The sequence below is a fragment of the Helianthus annuus genome, chromosome 4 (genome assembly GCF_002127325.2).
Source record: "Helianthus annuus cultivar XRQ/B chromosome 4, HanXRQr2.0-SUNRISE, whole genome shotgun sequence".
In the NCBI taxonomy this organism is placed as follows: Eukaryota; Viridiplantae; Streptophyta; class Magnoliopsida; order Asterales; family Asteraceae; genus Helianthus; species Helianthus annuus.
Window position 1 is genome coordinate 189,105,589 of NC_035436.2, and position 10,930 is coordinate 189,116,518.

A 10,930-nucleotide genomic window follows, 5' to 3' on the forward strand; every position below is an offset into this window, starting at 1 on the left:
AGAATGCAAACCGGTAGTTTATATGAGAACACAAGCTACAAAGAGAAAGGTAGACACACAAGATATCAAAGTTTTCTCTTGTATTTCAGTGGACACGGTTACAGCCCTTGACCAAACTGAAAATACGCTCTCTACAAGACTAAGTTCACTCACACTTTCTTTTTCACTACTTATCAAGTGAACACATTACATGAGTATATATATACCCATCACAGCTCGTCTGGTCGAAGGATCAGATAGGCTGATCGAAGGATCATCTATCGATCTGAAACCTATCGAAGGATCCATATATACCTCGAAGGATGATATCCTTCGAGGTCCATCAACATCCATCGAAGGTTTATCTTTCGAGCTCATCGAAGGATCTAAACAATCCTTCGATGACTCATCCTTCGACACAAAACATGTTACAACCATTGTCTAACTGTTTGGCCAAGTCAAACCAGGAGGATGGTTGACTTGGTCAAACTTACATCAAACACACATATTAACAGACCTAAGACGTAACCCAGACTAACAAAAGACATCGTTTTGTATCATGACAAAATACAGACAAAGTACAGACACAAGTGCACCAACAAACTCCCCTTGGCTGTAGCTTTGTCTCGATCTTCGTGTCTTCAAGTCTCTGACGTCCTTTCAAGTCTTCAATGTCGGAGGATCTTCAAAGTCTTCACGTCTTGAAAGCAGAAAGTGTATCAACAAACTCCCCGTTTCATGTAGGAAGTGTGTTGACAAACTCCCCCTTAACATAAGCTCCCCCTTGAGTTATGCTCGTGAAAGACTTGATCTTTATAGCTTGAGATCCTTGTGGTGTTGATGATGGTCAGCGGCAACTCGATCATTTTCATCTTTTGAGGGCCTTCACGTCGTGTCTTCATTCCGAAGCTTGTCATCGACCATGTTCTCCTTGCCTTTAGAATCTGCACATGCAAGAAATCTAAACGCATAATGAGAACAACTGCTTGGAATATAGTTTATATAAACAAATGACACACTAATGACCATGTCACAATCAAACACCGTCCGACAGTTTGAAAGTTTAGTAAATTTGTCAGTTTTAGTTTCTAACTTTCAAAACTTGCAAATTTCGACCGTTTATGAAGATTTAGTCAATTCGGTTTTCGTTCAGGTTTCAGGCAACGAAGACTCGAGTTCCAACATCGTACGATCGAAAATAAAATAGAAATAAAATCTTTTTGGCTTTTATAAAGTTTATATTAAAACACACCTAAAATCTTTTTGGTATTTTTGAAAATTTTCAAATGTAAAGACTGAAAGCAGTAAATAAATATATACAGACATTCTTTTTGCGAGTTTCGAGGGTAAGAGAATCATATCAGTGCACGGTCAAGCCAAAACACTCTCTTTGTTCAGTTAGTTAACATTAAGATAAGCATCCTATAACAATTATCGGTATTGTTGTCCACATAAGCTCAACTTATCAGATGTAATCATGGCGAGGGGATACGTTGAGGTATGATTTATACTTACCAACCGGTGTTCATCCACATCACGACACATTCCCGTATCAAGGTATGCACGAGGATTCATCTTACCGGTGAGTATACCGATTATCATCTGTTTGACCGTATATGATGTGAGATTCTCACTTATTTTGATTTGAAAACAAGCCCTATGTGATAGAATCACTTATTGATGAGGAACTTGATTTTCATATGCATGAGGGCACAGGAGCAAGTCCGTGAACAGGTCAGTACTTCCGTACAGCAGAGAAACGAACTTGACTCCCGGATAAATGTGATATTTTATCACTTATTTGTTTGGACATGTGATTGTTTATCACTTATTGAGGTCGAATGCAGTATGTACACGTATGTATAGTATCATGGAAGATCTAGACTTGCGTCCCCGTTATTTTTCGGTAAAAGATACAACCATGATACCCAGATGATAAGCAGCATAAAGACCGAATATCTCAGAACCTCGGCAATCTCTCAAACGAAATTTCGGTACTAAGACCATATGCCAATGAATGGTTCCCACCTGGTCTTCAGTCGATTTAAGATTTATATCACCCTGCACACTTTAAAATGATTGTGAGCCTACCGATGCATCTTATATAGAGCTGCTTATCGTTTTTCATTTAAGGTTTAAAGAGGTTTGGATAGACCACTGATGTACTATCATTTTCTCTTTTGCTCGCCAGGAAACTCATTTTTGTTTTTCTATTGTTTTTGTGTTTTTGAAATTTTTCGATGTTTTTGGATTTTCAGATTTTTGGATTTACTCCCCCTAAAATCAATAAACTAAGACAAATTTAAAACACAAAGGTATTTACAAAAATGATTTTCCGATGTTGGTTTACTCTTGCTTGACCTTAATGTCGTTTACCAATAATAAAAAGTCAAATCTTTTGTCAAACGCTTTGGTAAATAGGTCGGCACGTTGGTCATCGGTGTGGACCTTAACAACATCGATTAGCCTTTTATCAAAGCAATCACGTATGAAGTGATATTTGATATCGATGTGTTTGGTCTTTGAGTGCTGCACAGGATTTCTAGTGATCTGTAATGCAGCAGAATTATCAACGTAAATAGGAGTAGTTAGGAATTCAAAACCGTAGTCGCGTAATTGTTGTTGGATCCAAAGGACTTGGGAGCAACAACTTGAGGCAGCAATGTATTCAGCTTCGCATGTTGAAGTAGCGACACACGTTTGCTTCTTGCACTGCCATGTGACTAGGCGATTTCCTAAAAACTGACATCCAGCCGTTGTGGATTTGCCGTCGATTTTGCATCCGCCAAAATCAGAATCACTGAAAGCGATCAAGTCAAAGTTATTATCCCTAGGGTACCATATACCGGTGTCAGGACAACCCTTCAAATAACGAAAGATCCTTTTTACAGCTGCAAGATGTGAGGCCTTCGGATTAACTTGATATCTGGCAAGCAGGCACGTTGGGTACATTATATCTGGCCTTGATGCTGTGAGGTACATAAGAGATCCGATCATTGCGTGGTAATATGAGGGGTTAACAGCTTCACCCTTCAAGTCTGGAGTAATTCCGTGATTTTGTGGCAATGGGGTACCAATGGGCGTTGCATCAGACATCTGGAACCGGCTCAAGATGTCACCAACATATTTAGTCTGATGAATGAATATCCCAGACTCCGTTTGTTGTACTTGTAGGCCCAAAAAGAAGGTCATTTCCCCCATAGCACTCATCTCGAAGAACCAAAAATAATATCATCGACGTATACCTGTACCAGAAGAAGATCTCCATCTTGTTCTTTGATGAAAAGAGTACAGTCGATAAGACCCCTTCGAAAACCGTTCTCCAGCAAGTAATTAGATAAGGTTGCATACCAAGCTCGCGGTGCTTGATGAAGACCATAGAGAGCTTTGTTGAGCAACCAAACCAATCGGGATGAATAGGATCTTCAAAACCTGGAGGCTGTTCGACGTACACTTCTTCTTCAACCACACCATGTAAGAATGCACTTTTGACGTCCATCTGGTAAACCTTGAATCCTTTGAATGAGGCATAAGCCAGAAAGATCCGAATTGCTTCCAGACGTGCAACAGGTGCATACACTTCGTTGTAGTCGATCCCTTCAATCTGACGAAAACCTTGAACGACTAAACGTGCTTTGTTCCGGATAACAACTCCGCGGTCATCCTTTTTGCATTTAAACACCCAACGGGTACCAATCTTCTTGTAACCAGCAGGTTTCTCTACGAGTTTCCAGACACCTAGCTTCTGAAATTGTTGCAGTTCTTCCTGCATTGCTTCCACCCAGGAATCATCTTTCAATGCCTCCTTCCAAGATCTAGGCTCTTCTTGGCTAACATAACAGGCGAAAGACCAATCATTTTGTTGTCCCGATTCTCGTATCTCAGCATACAAGCCAGCATTTTCGTTATTTCTGATTTGATTCCTTGTCCTTACACCACTGGGAACATCACCTATAATATTCTGCTGAGGATGAATGTTATGAATTCGGGTTTCAGGAACTGGAGGAATTTTAACATTGGTCCTCAAGTTATTGATATTTAAATTCCCGATATCATTCTGAAGCTGTTGAGTTGTAGAAGATGATGCATTTTCTTCTTGGACAATTGGCGCAGACACTGGATCCGTTGCTTCTGAAGTACCTTGAACCGGACGCGGTGCTTCACCATCATTTGCATCAACATACTCCACATCTTCCGATGACAAATTGTAGTCGACAGCATCATTAAACACCTCATTTGAAACGAGATTGTTGACAGAAGAAGATGCTTGTGAGTCAACAATGATTGGGCGAACTAACTGAGAGCCAGTCGCATTCTCGCTTTCAAACAACATTTGAGCAATTGCATTGTCATCATCAAATGTCGGCAGATTGAATGAGTCGAAAAGACCATCATAATCGAACATCCATGGATCTCCAGAAGGCTTCGGTGGATTAGAATATCTTTGAACATTTACTTCACCCCACTCTTCAATCTTCTTGGTAGTCAGGTTCCATACTCGCAGATTAGGAGTAGCATACCCAAGAAAGTAACCTTCGATAGCTTTGGCACCAAACTTCCCGTCAGGCTCAATCATGGTACATGGTGCACCAAAAGGTTCTAGATATTCCAAGTCAGGAGTCTTCTTGTGTAGGAGTTCGAAGCACGTTTTGCCATGTCTTTTCACTGTGAGAACCCTGTTTAACGTGTAGCAAGCCGAGGCAACAGCTTCAGTCCAGAATCGAACTGCAAGCTGAGACTCAACCAACATGGTTCTTGCAGTCTCAATTAAGGTTCTGTTCTTTCTTTCAGCGACTCCGTTTTGTTGTGGCGTGTACCGAGTGCTGTATTCATGAAGGATTCCTTTTGCAGTGCAAAATTCATCCATAACCCTGTTTTTGAACTCGGTTCCGTTGTCGCTTCGAATTCGCCTCACCTTTAGATTATAAAGATTTTCCAACAAGGTGATCAAATTCTTTAGAATTTCTGGAGTCTCGCTCTTGTGGACCATGAAAGCAACCCATGAAAATCTTGAATAGTCATCAGTGACTACCAAGCAGAAAACTTCCCCGTGCACACTCTTGTGTTTGACTGGGCCGAAAAGGTCCATATGCAGACGTTCGAGTGGCATGTTTACAGTGTTAACCTTCTTCAATGGATGTGATTTCTTGATCTGCTTCCCTTTCTGACACGGCACACAGACATCTTGAAGTTGAAAATTCTTCACATTGACACCTCTCACCAGATTGTTTTTGACAAGGTGATTCATTTTTCTGAGGTGAATATGACCCATCCGTCTGTGCTAAGAGATCGTCTCCTTTTCAGTGGCTTTTGAAATAAAGCAAGTAACTTGTTTGGACTTAGTTATTGCTTGGTTCATATCGAGGACATACAAATCATTAACTCTTGGTGCTGATAAGAGAATCCATTCTTCGGGAATCTTGAATCCTGGCTTCAGCACATAACAACCGGCATCATCAAAATGCACGGTGAACTTCTTGTCGCAGATCTGAGAAACACTCAGGAGATTGTGATCCAACTGTTGCACATAATTGATTTTGTCGAAACTCACAACTCCATTTGAGATCATTCCCTCGCCGGTGATATACCCTCCTTTGTCTCCAGCAAACGCGACATATCCTCCTCTTATACTTCGCACATCGAAAAGAAGACGATAGTCGCCCGTCATGTGCCTGGAAGCCCCACTATCAACAATCCAATGACTATTAATAGTTCCTCCTAGAGCCGCCTGCACATGCAACTAACTTATCAGTTTGAGAGGGGGACCCAAGCCTTTGTGGACTTGGGTCGTCCTTGATCATCAAGGAAAGTGATTTCAATCACTTGATGATTAGGAAAAAGAACCTGTGGCGCTCCCCCTGATTGAATTACCTGCTTTTGCTTCCAAGCTGTTTGTCTTTTACCAGTATTTGAATTTATTGTTTTATCATTTACTGGTTTTACAGTTTCAGGTTTTGCTTGTACAGGTTTTGCTTGTACAGGTTTTGCTTGTACAGGTTTTTCTTCTTTGACCTCTGATTTTAAGGCCTTTTCAATTACCTTTTGATTCTTTTGCTTTAACTTCTTTTCCCTTTCTTTCAAGACACGTGGGTCTTGTTTCGGGGAAACTGATCGTTTTTGGTAATCGATTTCTTGGGGAGCACTCGTTTTTGACTTCAGCTTTTGCACGTGTGGGCAATATCTTACAATATGCCCAACTGTGCCACATTCAAAACATGTTCTCCGCTCTACAAACTTCGGAGAAACATGTTGATGACCAGACGGGGAACCAGACAATGAACCTTGTGATCTAGACGTGCTTGGACCTAAATCACATCCGTTGGTGTGTTGGGTGTAATTATTCTGATCATTTCGTTTTAAAATTCTAACTTGTTTTACAAAATCAACGTTAGATTTATCCTGAAATGTTTCAAGTTTGTCTGAACCCGTGGATCCAACAAAGTTCATTTTCGGTTCTCGTTTCTTAACAGGAGCTCTTTTATTTTGCACCTTTTATTGTTGAACCTTAGGTTGCTCAACCTTTGATTGTTGAATTTTAGGTTGTGCAGCCTTAGGTTGAGTAGCCTTAGACTGTTCAACTTTAGGTTGTTGAACCTTTGGTTGTTCAGTCTTAGGCTGCTGAACTTTAGGTGCTTGAACATTCTTGTTCTGAGCCTTCTTTCCCTGTACCTTACCCTTTCCGGAGTTGACTTGTTGTTTTCGCTCAATTGGTAGTTTTTGGTTTCCGTATTGTTTTCTAATTTGTTCACACGGAATTGGATCACATTGAGTGACGGTAACTTTGCCACTTTTGTTCCCCAAAAACTTATCAGTGCATCCTTCAAAAATTTGCTCAATTAAATATTGATTTACATTTTTAATTGGAAAATCTTTGTTAGAGTAGATTTTGCTATCTCCTTTGAGCGTGTACAACAAATTATTCCCTTCAAGGCTAGATACAAGGGACTCCATTGCTTTTGACATTTCAGTCTTACTCGGTTTCACTGGTGGATCACACAGGATGTGATTCTCGATTGGAATATCTGTTGTAACCGAGTTAGACTGTTGTTTCACAATTTCTTCAGATTCATCGTCCGAAGAATCAGCATCCTCAACAATGGGAGGACTCTGTTCCTTAACACACGATGAATCTGTCACATTCTCAGATTCTGATTGACTCGAGGATGATGTACCAGTTGTGAACCCGAGGCCTGCTGCAAAGTCATCTAGACCGAGTGGCACAGTAGGTTCAAAACGGGGCATATCCTCGTCATCAGGCAATTTGGAGTAATTGTGATTCATTGGGGGAGGACATGATTTGAATCCAATACATTTTGCATCCCCCTTTTTCTTTTGAACGTCAATGATGTGATCCAATACATAGCGGGAATTGGAATAGCTTTCCAGTTTCTGCTTAATTGTCTCACATTCACATCGAGCTGTTGCCAACTCTACCATTTGCTTTTCAGTTGTGTCAATAAGATTATTGTTAGCATGTTGTTTTCGCAAAACAGCCTTTTGTAATTCTGAAACATCATGTCTTAATGACGCAATTGTTGCTTTAAATTCCTTTTCATTTCTGGTTAAAAACAAGTTAGCTTCGGTTGCTTTAGAAAGATCTACAATCAATTCTTGATTGTGTTTGTGTGTGATTTCAAACTGACTTTCCTTTTCAGCATATTTTAAACACTTTGCACATTCAATAGGAACAGAAATAGAGTCAGAATTAGTATCACATACCTGAGAAGTCTGACCTTCTACGTGAGCCATAAAGGCTGTATGAAAAGAAAAAGATCCATCTTCAGAGAAGAACTGAGCAAGCTTCTCGGAAGTTCCAGCAGATTTCTGGCAGAGAATAGATCTCCTCTTGCATAATGCTTCAGCTTCAGCCAAAAGCTCATCAACTTCCAAATCTAAAGCATCACTTGATAAATCACCAGCATCAAGTGATTCCCCATCCATGCTCCCACTATAACCCGGACTATCTTCATCTTCTGAAGATTCACCAGCAGACACGGGTTCTACTACCTTCTCAATCACTTTAGCATAACATGCTGTTCCACCATTTCCTCCTTCTCCAAGCTGAAGGTTCCAGTTGCAGATTTCATCAGCTTGAACAACCAATCCTCTGTGGGGATTAGTGTTTGTGGATCCAGATGCATTTCCTCCAACGGGAACTATTGATCTGACCGAATTGTTGTTCATTTGCTGTTGTGGCTGTCCTTGATTCCTGAAGGGATTCTGATTTCCTTGCTTAGGTGGCTTCTGACACTCCCGCTTGAAATGACCCTTTTCACCACAATTGAAGCAAGTGACAGCATTCTTATCAAAACCATACTTGGTGTTGTTGTTGCTATCCAAGTTGGTTCTCCCCGTCCTTTCCATAAACTCCTTTGCCCTTCGAATTGCACTAGCAAGAGCCCATTTGATATCCATCATTTCAAACTCTTCTCTATCCACTTGCTGATAATCTTCATTGGTTAGATTGATATTCCCAATCTGACCTGCGATCAATCCACAATAAGCACTAACCAAGGTGTTCAACATCTCCATATGCTCCTTGGCTATTTCGACACTGACTTTGGAAAAATTGGAAGTGTCTAATCTAACTGTGTTCGGATTGGAAGTGGCTTGAAAGTTTGAAGAGCTTCCATAAAACCCTTGCTGTTGCGGTTGTTGCTGCTGAGCTCTGCTTGGGTCTAAGAAAGGCGGTGGTGTGAATTGCTGAGCTGTCGGTTGCACATACTGTTGTTGAGAAGAAGAATCTGGTCTTGAATACATCATCGTGTATGCTGAAGGATCAAACTGATTTGTTGTGGAAGGTCCGGTGTATGCTGAAGGATCAAACTGATTTGTTGTGGAAGCTTCGCGTGTTGAGAGGCTGGTTTTTCTCCACTAATACCTCCTGCAATCCCATAGTACATCTCTGGATTTTGAGGAGTTAGTGTTCTTTTTGCCTTAAGCTTTTCTTCTACATCCTTGTTTTCCAATATTTGAATTAACTCATAAACGGTGATTGTGTCTAGAACACCATTTTGTTTGAGAATTTCAAGAAAACTGCTCCACTTTGCTGGTAAGCTATCAGCGAATCTCTGCACCATTTCTTGTGGAGTGGCAGTGACTCTAAAAGCAAACATCTCGCTCAACAAGTGATGGAACCTTGTAGATAACTCTGCCAAAGTCTCATTCTCCATACACGTGAATCCTTCAAACTCTTTCTTCAGTAATTCTTGCTTGATCTTTCCAGATTGAGCATTTCCTTCACATCGTAACGTGAGCATATCCCACAAGCTTTTAGTAGTCGTGCAGTAAACAAACTGGTGGTAAATGTCTCTGTGAAGAGCTTGTGTGAGAATCATGAATGCTCTCTTTTCTAACTCAAATTTCTTCTTATCATCATCAAATATAGTGCTGTAAGTTGTTGGATTAGATCCTGCAACTTCCAAATCATTGTCAAATGCGGTGAAGAAACACATCTATAGATCTTGACCTTGCCCCTGAACATAAGTTCTCAGCCTTTCTTTCCACCATCCCCAATCATTGATGTGATTTAGCTTTGGCGGTTTTGTGCTTGTACCAGTTTCACTGTCGTTCTGCATCATTGCTTGAATGCTGCTGCTTTGATTTGTGACCAATGCCCATTGATTTGCAGTTATCATTGCAGTTTGAGGTGGGGCAATAGCTCGCATCCATGCAGTTTTGTCGAAATCTGACGCAGATTGCATAGCTGATGATTGTGGAGTCAAAGTTGTTTGAGTCCACGCGGTTGGATCCCACTGACCGTTTGTTCCCATTTTATAAAAATTAATATATTAAGTGAAAATTGATTTAAAATTTGAAAAACAAGTTTTCCTTTTTTTTAACAAAAAATTAATTTTCACAAACTATGTTAATATCTTGAATGATAACAACCAGCCGAAGGATCCCTGATCGAAAGACCTGAAAAACACAAACTTGTTAAACTTAAACAGACTAGGATCGAAGGAACAATACTTGTTCGAAGGATCAACAGTGTTCGAAAGATCACTGTTGAATTTCGAACAATGATTTCGAAAGATTCTCCAATCGAAGGATCCTTATCTTTCGAAAAAGAACTGTAGATCGAAAGATATATCCTTCGAAAAGATTCCTTGGATCGAAGGATAAGTCACAGACTTCGAAGGATGTTCGAAGGATGATTATCTATCGAACTTCCTTTGATCGAAAGATGATCTTTCGACTTCGAAGGATATCCTTCGATCTGTACTGACACAGTTGACAAAAAGTGACAAGTTGGTGAAAAAGGTGATTGGTTGGTAGAGAACTTTCGGCAGAAGGTATGTTCAGACCATACTTTTTACCAAACCAGGATTTGACCAATAAATATTACTTAAAAAGGAAGGTTCTTATCCAGAAAACCGGTCACCGGAGTAAGCCGGAATTTGGCCGGAAATTACCAAACTTCTTAAAAACAAGTTTTTAAGTTACCCAACCCGTCCTTTAACACGCCCGGTTAGTTTAGAACACGTTTTTACGTCTAGAAATGCGAGAAAAACACTAAAAACGGGTGCTAAACCATGTGAGTTTTTGTTCAAACACTCAAACGTCTTGTATAAACTCGGTTTTTAACAAGGAAAAGAGCCACGGCTCTGATACCACTTGTAGGTCCCTCGGAGGTTGAGGTTAAACCTTATCCTTGTTATGTTTAACACACTAGCAAGTGCGGAATCCAAGCTAGAATGCAAACCGGTAGTTTATATGAGAACACAAGCTACAAAGAGAAAGGTAGACACACAAGATATCAAAGTTTTCTCTTGTATTTCAGTGGACACGGTTACAGCCCTTGACCAAACTGAAAATACGCTCTCTACAAGACTAAGTTCACTCACACTTTCTTTTTCACTACTTATCAAGTGAACACATTACATGAGTATATATATACCCATCACAGCTCGTCTGGTCGAAGGATCAGATAGACTGATCGAAGGATCAT